Here is a 13,111-nt window from a genome sequence, read left to right on the forward strand (position 1 = left end):
AATTCATCGGGGTAAGTGATTTTAACTCAGTTTTGGCTAGAATACATGAACCTAACACTAAATTCATCATTTAATTCGTGATTTTAGAGGGAATTTGGGAAGAAAATTGTGAAACCTTTCAAAAATGTAAAATGATGATTTAAAGGACCAAATAGTGTCGGAATTGTTAATTTTTGTATGGTTAGACTCGTGAGAGTGCGAGGTTTCTGGGAATATAAATTTTTACCGATTTCGAGACGTGGACCCGAGGGGCGTTTTGGTCATTTTCCATAATTTCGTGTATTAGCTTTGAATTAAAACATAGGATCATTTGTTTGAGATGATATTTACGATATGCAATTGAATTGATTAGATTTGGGCCATTTGGAGTTGGATACTCATGGCAAAAGCGTGGTTTCTAGTTGATTTTGAGCTGGTTCGAGGTAGGTGGCTTGTCTAACCTTGTGGGGGGGACCTTTCCCCTTAGGATGTGCTATATTTGATAATTGAAATGCCCTGTACGTGAGGTGACGAGTGCGTACTTGAGCTAATTGTTGAAAATCCTATTTTTCCTTAAGTATTTCGATAGAGTTCTTTTCTTGTTTTATTCTACTTGTGAATTTAGCATGTTGCTAGTCTAGAAAGGCATGTTTAGTTGACTTAATTGCCTATTTTCTTAAATTGCCTGAATTGCATTACGTGAAGCATGTTAGGCTAGAAGTAAATGTTTACTTGGTACGAAATTAGCGTTTAATTTAATATTCTTGTGTTGTTGCTCTGTGTTTTAAATTGGGACTACGGGTTAGATTTCCGGGAGATTCCCCCTGCACATTTACTTTAGGACTACGGGTTAGATTGCCGGGAGATTCCCCCTGCACATTTACTTTGGGACTACGGGTTAGATTCCCGAGAGATTCCCCCTGCACATTTACTTTGGGACTACGGGTTAGATTCCCGAGAGATCCCCTGCACATATATTGAGGATACCAAGAGATCCTCGGGATACCAAGAGATCCCTAGTACATATTGAGGATACCAAGAGATCCTCGGGATACCAAGAGATATTTGGCTTATATTGAGGATACCGAGAGATCCTCGGGATACCAAGAGATCCCTAGTACATGTCGAGGATACTAAGAGATCCTCGGGATACTTAGAGATCCCCAGTTACTTTCCTTATGGTTTGCTTTCATCATTATTTCCGTTATTGTACTCTTATTATCCTGTATAGATTCTTACTGTAGGTTCTCAATTGCACTGATTATCTTATCCTGCCATCTTTATATTTTATATAACCTCAGTAGGGCCCTAACCTTCCTCGTCACTACCCAACCGAGGTTAGGCTTGGCACTTACTAAGTACCGCTGTGGTGTACTCACGCCTCTTTTGTGCATGTTTTTCATGTGCAGATCTAGGTACCTCTACTCAGGCGCACTATCAGTGAGGCAGGAGGACTACGGAGACTTCGAGGTAGATCTACTGCGTCCGCAGACCGATGAGTCTCCCTCCTTATTCTATCTTTAGTACTTAGTTCTCTTTCCTTCCGTTTGTTAGATATTCTGGAGTTTGGAGCCTCACTATACATTTCGGTAGCCTGTGTTTTCCCGTGAGTTTCCGGGTTTTGGGATTGTGTTAGTCTTGATATATTGAGTCGTATATGCCGAGCGGCATTTAGTACAATTTTCTTTTTAGATAATTAAATATGGTATTCTATTTTTCCGAAATTATTATGTTTCCGCAAGTGTTAGACTTACCTGGTCACGGAGACTAAGTGTCGTCATGACATGTTCACTGTTGGTGAACTAGGGTTGTGACAATTTTAAATCAAAGAAAAAGCAAAATAAGAAAAAAAGATGGAATATTTGGGTCATTAATTTGCTTTTGGGCCATTTCTTTGTGAGGCCCAAAGTAGCTAGAATCCCCCAGCCCATAACTCAACCAGAACCTCCTCTCATTAAAAGACTCTCACCTTCCAAACCTAAAAAAGAACTTAGACCTAACATCAGAAGATTAAGAAAAATCAGACCCCTTTCTCTTTCATAGAGGGCAACGGCGCACCCCCTCCCTTTTTCTTCTAGACTCTCATCTTAACCTCTAAAGACCGAAGAATCGGACTTCAATGGAGAAAACCTAACAGCTCTTCTTCTTCAGCACACCACCAAACCAGTTGTTTCTTCTTCTTCCTCAACCCTTACCCACGGACAGAGAACGAGAGGACAAAAGGAAAACTTTGAGGATTTTTGGAATTTCCTTTCGATTCTTTCATTTCTTCGGAGATTTCAGAAAAAAGCATGAACATATAAAATATTACTTCTTTCTTTAAGATGGTTGATGTCCGAAATTTTAACAAAAAATGCTAAAATATTTTAAGTTTCTACTTCTTAGTTGATTTGGGTTTCAAATGTGGAGGTTGATTGAGTTGAGTTGTTGTTCAAGTTTTGTTCCACTGAGCTCCAGTTTGTAGCGGTTTATCAGCTATTATTTGGCAATTTTAAGGACCTATTACTGTCGTTAAGGTACTTTTCCCTTCCTCGATCATTTAATTCTCCTTTTGATTCAATGAGAACATGCTTACAATGCTATGGCAATGATAATTATGTGTTTCTTTATGGGAGTTAGCAGTTCTTATCATTGTTTGGTATTGTGCCATCAACTGATTGTTTTAGCAGTTCTTATCAAATTTTCAACTGATTGTGTCTTTGAACTTGAAAGTGAACGTCACTTAAAAATTTAACCTTAGGAGCAGCTGAATATCATCTTTGTGCTTTTTTCATTATTTTAATTGCAATTACTATGTTAATGTTAGGCTTTATGAATTTATTTTTTTTGCTAATAGTTTTTTGACTCTGCTTTAGAAATTTGATGTTTGATGTATCTTAAAGAATTGTAGATAAAAGTTGGTTATGTTCTTTTCAAGTAGTTCTCTCATTTCTTTTTTATGGAGTACAACTTATTTGAATGAGTGAATTGGTTTAGTAGTCTTTCAAACTACTGCCTCAAATACTTTCACAATTTAGCTACTGCCGAATTGATTTAGATGGATCGATGGCCATTTACCGGACTGCCTTCCGTGCCGAGTTTGTGTCTGAGTTTAGAGTTATCTTAAAATGATATGCTTATTGGAATAGGATTATGTGAATAAAGTTTTCAATCAAACTTTTGTGAGTTTTTTTTAGTATAATGAATTGATCATATTTGCTTCAACATTAATGTACCACTATTTTGATCTTTCGGTCTATTAAAGGTGAAGTAGAATATTTCAGCTATTTTTGTTTCTTTAAAGGCTAGAATTCAGTTATTATTTGAATAGGTAAAATGAAACTAATGGACTCTCAATGTGTAGTGATTTAGTCACCTGCTCTAAGTTTGAGGAAATATGATTAAGTCACTTCATTCTAGTTCTTGTTAAATGCCTAACCAAAATTAATGGGTTGCTGGTCATGACTAAGTTATGTCTGATTGCCATATAAGGTATTAGAAGATTAATGTATGGCACATGATGTGCATGTCTTCTGTTCATATTTTAAAGCTATATTTTCAGTGTGAAACCTGGCTAGTTTGACAATAATCTCAAAGATTAGAAAAATTCAAATGCGCTAGTTGCTTTAGGCGCGCTGTTAATAATAAATCATCATGATTGTGGGTACGGTTCCCATGACATAGTTATGATACATAATTTTCAAATTCGGGTGTGTATTTCATGTGACCCGATCATAATAATTTCGAATAATAATGATAAAATAAATGCGTCACAAATCGCAGGTGCATTTCATGTAGCGTGGTTTGTAATGTGTTTCAAAACGGCAAGTGTACGACAATCGTAACTTTTTCCAGAAATAATTCCATAAATCCTAAAATCGGTTTAAATAATTAAAAGCGGTTATAAAGTTAAAAATGCACACTAGGTTTAAAACATGTATTAAATCAGATAATTAGGCCAATTATTAATAGTTAAGCGACCGTGCTCGAGCCACGGAACCCGAAAATGCCTAACACCTTCTCCCAGGTTAACAGAATTCCTTACCTAGATTTTCTGATTTCGAAGATTTTTAAATAAAGTCAAAATTCTCCTCGATTTGGGATTTAAATAAACCGGTGACTTGGGACACCAAATAAACTATTCCAAGTGGCGACTCTGAAAAATAAATAAAATAATTCCATTTCGATTTATGTCACTTTAATTGAAAAAACTCCCTTATATAACCCTCGGGTATAAAAAAGAGGTGTGACAGTTTCAAATATTAAGAACAATATAATGCGAACTAGCACTAGTTCGTCCTTAACAAGAATCCACAATGAATCTTTGTTATCCAAAGTAATATTTCCTCAACAATCAACAAGAACACTTCAATAATTTCTTTTCCGATTTTTATTTGAAACTCAAGAACATTTGCAAGCAACTCGACTAGGTTTAGTCGAAAATAACAACTATACATTTTTGCCTTTTTTTTTTACTATTTGGATCTTGATTTTAAGACTGGGAATGTGGATTTTTAACCAATACCCAAGCCTTCTCTCCGATACCAAATGATACTATCCAAGATTAAAAAAGAAAAATATAAAAATAATAATAATTGAAGCAAAACTAATGATAGATTTTATTAAGATTATCAAAGTAGTCTAAATTATGAAGTATAGAAAAAAATCTAGATCCCTAAGTGAACGTCTCAAGCAACAATTGAAATTCGATCGCCTCCCAAGAACGAAAAATTAGAAACCTTAGATATAAATAAAGGAGAAGAAGATTATCCTCGAGAACCCAAGTCTTGAAAATAGGTAATCCAAAGTCGAACTCGAACCAAGGGGTTACAAATCTCTCTCAAGAGTTTTCTTATGTTAAAATATGTTAAGTGGCTAATAAAATAACCCTAGGCTATTATAAATACCCAATGGGTAAAATAGGAAAACTTTCAAAGTTAATTTTCCAAAAAAAAACTCACCAAGCCTAACCGTAGCCTCAACAGTAACCCCAATTGTAACACATAGTTGAACTATGCCGAATTCCATAAGTTTATTTTCTTCAGCTCTTCGGGCCCCTCTAGAACCGTAGCCAACGGTTGGTGAAACCGTGTCGCACATTTTATCTTAGTGTCTTGATTCTTCAATTTTCAAGACTCCAAACATGGTATTCTCTGCATGAATCCTCTAAGTGATTCTCCAAACATCTTCTAGTCACTTGTTGAAGGTCATGCAGCTCCTTAGCATACATCTCTTGGACGTTCTTGGACTTGGAGTGGGTCAACAGTACACTAGATAATTTAGGGTCATTCTGAATATTCTTCGTTTTTCCCGGACTATCCAGAATCATATCATCTACTTTCTTCTTTTCTATATTCATGTCCCACGTATCTAGAAGCTGATTAACTTTTTTTCTTCTTAGTTGTAACCATTGTAGGTTACACTTATGATTTCTTCTTCTTCTTAGTTGCAAAATGGGTTGCTAGATTTGTTGTTATTTTGACAATTTAACAATCGAAATTTGTTCTTTATTTGAAAGTTATATTTCACATTTGAGCTCATTTTGAGTAGATTTCACTACTAAAAATTTGCATAAAACCGTCCTAAAAACAGACCAAAATAGTCGGTAATGGCCAATAACCATCCAAACCGCGACCATTTGCATGTGGTTGGTATTTTGAAGGTCGGTAGAGCATACCGACCAACTTTGGTGGGTATACTCTACACGACCATCTGACAATTTAATTGAATTATCGAAAAATATTGGTCAGAATATTATTTTAATAATTTAATTTTACCGACCAAGATTGATCGGTGTTCTAAATTTAATAATTTTGTTTACGGACCAATGTTGGTCGGCAATGAAAAATAAATTAATTTATAATATTTTTCCTACCAACCAACGTTGGTCGATACCAGAAAATTTATATTTTTTATAAATAATTAAATTTAATAATACCGGCCGACGTTGGTCGGTAAACTGGACATGGCAGCCAACTTACCGATCAAAGTTGGTCGGCAATCTTGAATTTCTAGGAATTCAATGTGCATTAAAAAAAATTTATTATCTATAGACCAAGGTCGGTAGGTTTTCTGGGATAAATTTTGGCAGAAAATGCCTGTTTTGGTAGCTACACCACCTGCTAAATAAAAATAGCATACCAATACCCCCAATTCACATCAAATAACCCCCAATTCACGTCAAATAACCCCCAATTCACCATAAATAACTCCTAATTCACCACAAATCCAACCAAACATACAAATAATACTTTAAAACTAACAAAGTTCAATTAAACATCACAATTATTCAAAACCAAGCAAAAATTAAGTAATTACAACAAGTTCAAAATTATTCAATCTAATTCAAAACTAGTTCTATTAGTCTAGTTCAAAGTATATCAAAGTATTGGTCAAGGGTTGTTTTCTACAACATCATCACCATCTGATGAAATTTCATCTACAAGACGGTATAAAGAACGGTCTTGTGGAGAACGGGAAGAACGGTCACCGGGAGGACGGAAGGAACGCTGATAGGGAGGATGTGAGGAACGATCATGTGGAGGTCGAGCCTCTAGCGAGGACTCACGAGACCGAGGCAACAAAAAGGCTCCAGTAGAAAGGAGAGTTCTGATCTGAGCTTGCATGCCAAGGAATTGAGCATCTCTAAGCGTTTCTCTTTCCTTGGCCACTTCTATCTCGGATGTAAGCTTTTTCACTGTCTCATGCATAGCCGAGAGGCTCTCCCTATTAAGTGCCTCGGCCTGTGAGGAAGTCCGTATTTCTTGCATTCCACACCTATAGTGATGAAATGTTTTCTCATGAAGCCCGTATACCTTCCACTTTTTTGGACCGCCAACATCCTCCAACCATATTCTTTTAGCATCCTTGTCTGAAGGTTGGGTTGGCTCGCCCGATTCACTAGCTGGCTGACTACGAATAAAGTCTTCCACGTTACTTTAGTAGCGACCCTACGTTATTTTAAATTAAATTAGTATATAAAAAATCTTATAGAAGTAATTATAATACTTAATAAACATTGAAATCTTACATATGTAGTCTATGCCCAGTCCTCGACCCACCTATCTCCATCCCTCTCTTTCTTCTTCTTTAAAATATGTGTCTCCTTGAATAGTTCATCATGATGCATTGGACGCACATACTTCTTTTCCTAAAAATAAATTAATTTGGTCAATAAAAAATTGATATACTTATAAAAGTAAAGATGTATTAATTTAAGCAATTACCATTCTTCTTCTTATTGTCCTGATGTTGATAGCACCCCAATGTTCAAGGAGCCTCCCTTCTCGGATAAGCGAGATTTCTTCCTTAGTTCCCTCTTCCGTAAAAATTGATCATTCTATCATTGCCTTAATAAATCATCCCATAAATGTTGCAGACACCAGCAGGACTCTTGTTCTTCTTTCTACTATCCGAGAAATGATCCGCCAATCTCTTGCGGGCTTTAAGATAAAAATTTGCAGCCACTCTCTCGCTATAGCGGTCTTCCCACACACACTTACTGTACATTTCAAAAGTTAAATATTATATGAAAACATCATAAACATAAATTATTTAACTTCTTAAAAGAATATTTATACTTTAAACTGGTTGAAAATTTGCTGCTTCAGCGAGTATGGAAAATCACTCCAAGTCGCATAGGGGTCATCATAAAGCTTTTTGATCGCATTGGTGATTATCTTTGTAGTCTGCTTACCCGGCTTGAACCTGCAATTTAACAATAAAAATACATGAAAATAATAGTAAAAATATTATAAAACAATAAACGCAAAAATAACAAATAACTCTTACACATTACCCTCAAGGACTATGATGATCCTGCCATAGCGATCATAATACACTACCTCTGGATCATCATCCTCAGCATGTGTATCAGAGGCATGTGTAGATGGTCTAGATGGGGGCTCAGAGCTACGGTCTCTCAGGCGAAGTACTAAAATGGATGGATTCGTTGATGAAGATGGATGCGATCCTTGTGACTGCGACATAGCTGGATGCAATCCATGTGGTTGTGATACAGATAGCTGTGACACATATGGCTGTGATATGGATGGTTGTGATCCATGTGGCTGTGATATGTAGGGATGAGATCCACGTGGTTGTGATGCATATGGTTGTGATCCACGTGGTTGTGATGCAAATGGCTATGATCCACGTGGTTGTGATGTAGATGGCTACGATCTACGTTCCTGTGAGGCAGCTGGATTGTATGTTGGATGTATAGTTCTATGGCCATGTGATGGAAGACTCGATGTCTGGATGAAGGTAAAGGCCTCGTGGTGCTGTGGCAGCTTAGTATAGTCATGTGGTGGAGGATAAGACATAGGCATCTCTGAAGAGGGTGAAAATGAGATAGTAGTATTATCCCTAGATTATACCCTCCTCTTTCCCTTCCTAGCTTTTTCTAGACCCCGAGAACTAGTACGGTCATTGTTACCTTGACCCTTGCCTGTCATCTGCATAATATAATACATATTTAGATTGAAACATATAAGAAACTAGTTATAACACGAGAGTGCTTTAAAAACCCAACTTTTTAATCCTCGTCGATGTATTGTTCCTCGTCGTCACTTGTTTGAATTTCATCAGTTGATTGTTTGTCCTCATTTTCTAACTGTTACTTCATTTATATCAACTTCTTCCAATATGCGTTCAGGATGTTCCAAATCATTTTCTAACTGATCATCCACTATTTGGTGAACACTGGAGATATTGTTTTGATATGCAACATCTAGTACATTCTCAACTTCCACCTTACCTACATGCTTGGTTTTGATTACAACCCACTAATCGGACTTATTCCGCCGCAATGGATAAGGAGCATAATACACTTGTCTAACGTTATGTGCAATTATAAAGGATCATGGTGATCATTCTCCCTCGTATGATTAACCTCAACTATGTTGTATTGGTGGTGTACTTTTTTTTACCTCTTATTAGATTTGGGTCAAACCACTTGCATCTAAAGAGTATCAATTTCTTATATGGCCAACCTGTATATTCTAGTTGTAATATTTCTTTGACCACACTATAATAATCAATATCTCCAACTTGGTTGCCCTCACCACCTTGAACCCACACCCCGTTGTTGTTGTTGCTATTTTTATTCTTAGAGCAATCCTCTGTATGAAACTTATAATCATTCACTACGTACTTAGACATTGTTGTGACCTGAAGCCCAGGTCTCCAAGATATATCTTTCAAAAATGATTTACACCATTATTTGGATTATTTACCTACATAGTGTTAAAAAACTCATAAGTTAGCATAACTGATATATATAGCAAGAAATTTAGAAGAATATATCATGATAAACTTACAAAATGTTTGAACCACGTATCAAAACTCGTATATCCATCATCATGGCTAAATTGACCCACGAAGTGACTGTGACACATCAAATATTTTTAGTAGTTGCATCAATATGCAATCAATGTAAATTTTACATTTTGATAACTAATAAATCAATACTTACTTAAGAAATGGTTAAATTTCGGGATAATTTAGCAACACATACGTTGTAGCTGACTTGTACTCCATATCACTCAAACTTCTCTTTCTAACATCTATAGAACATCGGTCTGGTTGATTGATGATAGACATTGATGGATATAATGGATCATTCATGCATTCGACAATGTGCCTATTGGGCCTATTCCTAGAACATGGCACGTTACTCTCAAAATAATAAGAACAAAAATGTGTAGTTTCCTTTGCAGGATAGGTTTCGCATATTGATCCTTCAATCCTATTCCTCTGCTTAACAAATTGTTTGCATTTTCCAATTATCCTACATAATGTCATGTTAGCCAAGAGCATTAAAATAAAATATACATCAAACTTATAATATTACCTTTTAAAGGGATACATCTATCTGCATTGAATAGGCCCTCCAAGTTGTGCCTCGTGTACAAGGTGGATTGGAAGGTGTTCCATCACATCAAAGAAACTACATGAAAATATTTTTTCCATCTTACTAGAAGTTACACGAATGTTCTGATCCATCCGAAGTAGATTTTCTTCCCTTAAGGTGGTAGAACACAAGTCCTTTTAAAATAAACTAATCTCTGTGATGGGTTTCCAAATTCTTTCAAGCAAATCGCAAAATGCAATGGGCACTAAGGTCTCCATGAAAACATGACAGTCATGACTTTTCAAATGTCTCAAATTCCCTACCTCCATATCTACTTTTTCCCAGATTCAATGTATAACCCTCATTCCTAAAAATCGGAATTTCGTGGTGCGAAGTTATTTGTTAGAGATTGTTGAAATTCTTCGCGGCTCACAAGCTCGTTGCGGTTCGGATTTTTTGGAGTGAACAATACGCTATAGAGTTAAAGGAAAATGTTTTGCAGAAGTGTGTGTTTCTACAGTCTATTATGCAACCGCATAATCATTCTGCGGGCCGCAAAATGGCCACAGAGTGAGGCAGTCTTTTTGGCCAATTTTGAGGTCAGTTTCGCGGCCAATTATGCGACTGCCTAACCACTTTGCGGGCACACTTTGGTCGTATAATCGTCCTTGTACTTTTGCGAAGGGAGGTTCTGCAGTGCATTATGCGACTGCATATTGGTCACAGACCGAGGCAGAAAATTCAAGTCCCTGAGGGCCCTTTTTCGCGGTCATTTAGCAGACCGCATAACCATTATGCGGTTGCATATGTGACCGCAGATCCGTGTCAGGGCTCCAAATTTCTAATTTTCAAACTCGATCCTATGTTGATATATCTCATGCCATACTTCATTTTGAGCCGATTTTCTGGGACTTTTAAAGTGAGAAAGAGAGTCTTAGAGGGAGAAAGTGTTCTTTATCATAATTACTCCTCAATTCTTGTTTAAACCTTGAAGATTATCAAGAGAAGCACCAAGGTCTTCTTCCTAAGAGGTAAGATTCCATTACTCAAACTCTTAATTTCAATATGTAACTAGAATGGGCCATTAATAAAGGTAATTCATGGGAATGGGAGTGCTTACCTTGCATGCATGTATTCTTAGGGTATGTGAGAAGGTTGTGAGTAAAAGATGTAAAAGAATTGGGTGTTGGTTGGTGTAGTATTTCATAAAAGGGGCCATAAAACCTTAATGCACACCAAGTGTTTGATAGAATACTCAAGTGAGCTAGAATTACGATCATTTTTCCTAATTTTGGGTTCAATTTTGCTATATTGCTAAAATAGATTGAAGTTGCTAATTCTGGAACATCTGAAAGTTTTAAGAGACTCAATTGAGGTATGTATGTCTAAACCCCATTCTTCTTAGAATCAAAATCCCTGGTGTTCGTGTAATTGGGGTAAGTCCCCAATTGATCATACTAGATTTGACTATCCCAAATGTATTGTGTTGAATGATATATGTTCAATATTTGTACAAAATACTTATCATGTCATCTTGCCCTTTTGAGTATATGTTTAAAAATGTGGAATATATGTTAAGAAGATTAAGATTTTATGTCAAAAATCGAATAAAGGTTGTTATGCCAATTTGTATGGAAGGCCTCTATGTGCTTAGGATTTTCCAAGTCTTTCCCTTATGTGTACAAATTCCTTACATGATAGGCCTTATTGTTGTTGCTGATGATGTTATCGAATGTGTAAAAAGGGGAACTTGAATAGTAAAATACGGCCAAGTGCCAAAAACGGCTTAATAAGTGAGGCCACTCGTGCCATTGTATTGAAAAATAGGAAAGATATGAAGTGAGATGATTGATCGAAAGGTGGATGTCTCAAGTGAGATAGCCTAGCCGATCGGACGCCATGCCGCACACATGGTGGTAACTGTGCTGGAAATGATAAATTGAAATTCTGGATATGGTTGATGTCTCAAATGTGATGACCTAGCCGATCGGGTTGAGATCGTACTCCATGTAAAAATACGGTAGTATTGTGGATTGTGGCACATGGCACTAAATATTACCCAACCAAATAATATGGAAATTGATTGAGAACTTATGTGACCCTTACTTGATGCTTTAGTATTGTTTGAAACTCTTATTGAACTCATGTCGACTGTTTTCCCCCTTGTATTATTGTTCATTCTATTGAGATGGTGTTTTAGCTTTACATACTAGTATTATTCGACAGTACTAACGTCCCTTTTGTCGGGGGCGCTACATCTTAAAATAGATGTAGGTGGTTCCATAGCAGACAGTGTTGATCGCAGCTAGTGGTGCATCCTCTTCTCAGGAGACCTGGTGAGCCCCATTTCATCCCGGGGTTATGTATTGTATCTTTTATTGATATTGTTACCATGTTTTGAGGTATAGTCGGGGCCTTGTCGCTGGCATTATCATAATTGTCTTTTGTATCTTTAGAGGCTTCGTAGATATTATGTAGGTTGTGTATGGGTGCTAGAAAGGCTAGACAGATTTTGTTGTGTTTTGGACTCTTGTTCCACTAAATCGTAAAGTGTATGTATTTTGGGAAGTTAACAATGATGTAGTAAAATGAAATGAATCAGTAATGTTGTATATGTATGATCCTTCTACTGTTTAAACTAATGGGAAACGCGCCTTCTTTTGGTCATAAGTGAGTTGGGTAGAAAGAGTATAACAGGCTTGCTCGACCGAGTCCACTTGGTTGAGCGCCGGTCGCGCTCCCTGAGGTTGGGGCGTGACAAACTAATCTTCAATTTCGTAACCCAATTACAAATTTGTCGTCTTTCCTCCAAAGTGAATGTGTAACTTGCTTTGGGCTTGAACACCTTACCATTGTTTGTTGTTTGCAAGTATAATTCAGGTCGCCTGCAATATTCTTGTAAGTCCATTCTAGCCTTCGGGTTATCTTTTGTCTTATCTTTAACATCCATCATTGTATTAAACAAATTGTCAAAATAATTCTTCTCAATATGCATGACATCAAGGTTGTGTCAGAGAAGATTATCCTTCCAATAAAGCAACTCCCAAAATATACTCTGTTTCATCCAGTTATGAGTAACACTATATCCAGGAAATCTAGAAGATGGAGCCTCAGTAACTTTACTGAGGTTCTGGAACCTATTTCAAATTTCCCCATCTGAAAGTATAGGAGGTGGCAAATTATATTCCACTTTATTCTTTTTGAATGCATTTTCCATCCTTCTAAACTCATGATTATTAGGCAAAAATTGACGGTGACAATCAAACCATGATTGCTTTCGGTCATGTTTCAAAGTGAACG

At 36.6% G+C, this 13,111-nt stretch overlaps 1 long non-coding RNA gene across 1 annotated transcript; it reads left to right on the top strand.

The window, feature by feature from the left end:
* Positions 1–1,963: 1,963 nt before the first annotated feature.
* LOC107808420 (uncharacterized) lies at positions 1,964–12,429 on the top strand. Its single transcript, XR_001653134.2, has 2 exons — positions 1,964–2,495; positions 12,080–12,429. It is a non-coding gene; the product is annotated as an uncharacterized LOC107808420 (long non-coding RNA).
* Positions 12,430–13,111: the final 682 nt, after the last annotated feature.

Source organism: Nicotiana tabacum, chromosome 21 (genome assembly GCF_000715075.1).
Source record: "Nicotiana tabacum cultivar K326 chromosome 21, ASM71507v2, whole genome shotgun sequence".
In the NCBI taxonomy this organism is placed as follows: Eukaryota; Viridiplantae; Streptophyta; class Magnoliopsida; order Solanales; family Solanaceae; genus Nicotiana; species Nicotiana tabacum.